This window comes from Asparagus officinalis, chromosome 7 (genome assembly GCF_001876935.1).
Source record: "Asparagus officinalis chromosome 7, Aspof.V1, whole genome shotgun sequence".
NCBI lineage: Eukaryota > Viridiplantae > Streptophyta > Magnoliopsida > Asparagales > Asparagaceae > Asparagus > Asparagus officinalis.
Genome location: NC_033800.1, coordinates 40295566 through 40298862, shown reverse-complemented (window position 1 = coordinate 40298862; position 3297 = coordinate 40295566).

The following is a 3297-nucleotide window of genomic DNA, read 5'->3' as shown; positions in this document are numbered from 1 at the left end:
GGTACCTCCACCTATTACATAGTATAAGGGAACCAGCAATCTTATTTATTTGTTTTTATTTTACTTTTATTTCTGAGTTATTTTAAGTTTTAAGTTATGTGGGGGATTGTTGGAGTTGTAACTTAAAACTTGGGTTTGTAGAGAAAAAGAGGAAAAGTTTAGTCCCACATAGGAAAAGAGATGGGAGATAGGTTCTTTATAAGCCTTCCCTTTCTCTCCTATGCTTAGAAGAAAATAAATGTTATGCTCCACACCACACACGCACGCGCCGGCCGGGTCGGGCTCGGGCTCGGGGTCGGGTCGTGTCGGGTGACGCGCGCACACGACCTGCGGACACGAATGCAGCTCCGGATTGAGGGGCTGTTGACCTGCTACATTTTGAATTTTTATTTTTTGCTAATTGGAACAATTAAAACGAGATAAGCAATTAAAACGAGCTAAGCAATTAAAACGTGTTAATTATTTGGCTGCGAAAATGAAAACGGCTAGCTAAATAAATGAGCGGGATTTGTGGATAACGGCTGTTTTTTCCCCTATAAAAACCTACACATGCGAAGGCTAAAGACAGAAAAATAAACGAGCTTCTCTTCTTTTCTTCTCTTCAAAATAAAGTTTTCTTGCTGTTATACGCTGGTTCCCTGAAAGCCGAGAAGAATTCACAAAACCTTCTTGAAGCTCGTGCCGACGAGAATGAAGTCGCCTGACCGAGGGTCGTTGTATCTCTGAGAACTTTTGTCGCGTAGCCCTGTACGAGATGGGGCAATTAGATTCTTGGGACATTGCCTTGCACGCCTCGACCATCAGGCCGTATTTCTAACCTTTTTTATATTTTTATATTTTTCGTTACAATCAATTTCATTCTTGTGATAAAATATTAATCTGTTTTTACCTGATATTAATCGTCTATTCAAAACATAATTTCGTGTTAATTATTGTCTAAACAATTAATATTTCCAACAATCCAAGAATCTAATTGAGCTGTTTAGAATAATATCATGTTTAACATCTATAGTATTATGTCAACAGCCAATCCCCCCTTTCTTCATGCTGCTGAAGATGGGTTTTAGTAGGCAAGGGATGACATGGGCCATCCCTTGATTCATGGGATTTGACCATGTGAGGGAGACAGCTTGACTGCTCCTTGAATTATGGGATGTGACCACACGTCGTTCAGAGATATCCTGCTGTTCACAATCCCTTTTTCATGCTGGCTGAAGATGGGTTTTAGTAGGCAAGGGATGACATGGGCCATCCCTTGATTCATGGGATTTGACCATGTGAGGGAGACAGCTTGACTGCTCCTTGAATTATGGGATGTGACCACACGTCGTTCAGAGATATCCTGCTGTTCACCTGCAACAGGAGCGGTCATTCGAGGAGCCGTGTTTTACATCACGTCACTTAGGAATGGGAAAGCCCCTCCTCGTATGCGTGACAGCGGCTGTCAGATACTCGAGTGGATATGGCCAACTCACTGAGCGCCGGCGGCCCTCCCTTCTGCTTGGACAAGTGAGGTAAGCTGCATTTATGAACGCGCAGGTTGATCTGGCATCTGTCCGATCACTCGTACCGTGAGCAGTCATTCGACGGGCCTGGAGTACCGTGTCTTCTCTCTTCAGGCCGAGAGAGGTGGGAAAGCGGGTTCCTGGTACTCGAGTAGGCTTGGACAGCTCGCCGGGTGCTGGCGGATCCGGCTCTTGACTCAGACAGCCGAGGTGAGCTGCATTTATGAATGTTCAGGTCGACTTGACACCTGCCCAACCATTCGTACTGTGAGCGGCCGCTTGACGGTCTTGGGGTACTGTGCCCTCTCCCTTGATTTGTGGGATTTGACCACTGATGTAACTGTTCCCATACTCCAAGTGGGCAGTTGACAGTGAGCTGGCGAGTCTGCAGCGAGGGTCCGCAGGCGAGCTTAGGACTGTAGGCAGACTTGGGTCTGCAGGCGAGCTTGCAGGCGAGCTGAGTCTACAGGCAAGTTTGGGACTGCAGGTGAGTTTGGGACTGCAGGCGGACTTGGGTCTGCAGGCGAGCTAGCAGGCGAACTGGGTCTGCAGGCGAGTTCAGGTGCGCAGGCAGACTTGGGGTCTGCAGGCGGATTTGAGACTGCAGGCAGAGCTGGGGATTGCAGGCAGACTTGGGTCTGCAGGCGGATTTGATACTGCAGGCGATCTTCAAGCCGTTCGGCGAGCTCTATAGCATGGATCGAAGAATAGGCCGTAACTTTCAAACCGTAAGTCGGAATTGGACGAATTATATGTGAAAATCGCCTATCTCGACGAGATGGGGCCATCCGAACCTAGCCGAAGGCTTCGGTTCGCTTCCTCCGTTTCGCCAAATTCCTTACGGTTTGGGAGACATCTGCGTTTTCCCCTTTTTCTGCTATTTCGGGCGAGGTTTTAGCAGTTTTGTTCTGAACTTCTCTGATAAGGATTTAAAGGCAATTTTTATTGCCTACAGTCTCGAATTATAAATAAATAAATATTAATCCCGATCTATGTACGAAGAAAAACACAATTAGCCTACATCTTACAAGAAATCATACTTAGCTAAGAAACGAGGTCATGTAACTAGCCATTCTATAACAGGTCACTGGTCGCATCTCACACAGAGCCAACGCTCATGTCACCGGATAATTGACTGTTCACAAATCCCCTACGTGCATCCAATCCCGCTACACATGCGGCCTAGAGGACTACACATAAACCGTTTTCTGCCTGGTTCGAACTTCAAACAAAACTCGGGTGACGAAACGATTTCACTGACTAAAGTGATGTACACACTTCACTTTAGCCCTACAAACCAACCCCAGTGGCGACCCCAACCACGGGAGCGAGCCTGGAAGATACATCAACAACCTTATCCGATCACATGAACATTAACTTCCCCATCCCAACTCTTCTCGTTTTTCTAAATCAACCATAATCCTCATTAAAACTCGGGTTCACCACCTAAACTCAATCAACACACTCACACATGTCACTAAGTCTGTTCATGACGCACGAGACCACTAAGTTGTGAACTACTAAGGGTTCTCAACACAACATAGACAATCAATGCAACTAATCATGTGCAATAATATCATAGCATATCGAATAATCCAAATTTAGAATTATAAATCAGGAACAACAACTATGAAATTCAAAAAATAATTCCTTTTCCAAAATAAATTCCGTTAATTTATTTATAGTTATTCTAAAATGATTCTTTTTCCAAGATAATTCCTTTTAAATTATTATAAATTTCCTAAAATGATTCTGTTCTCAAGATATTTTCTTTTTAATAAATATAATTATC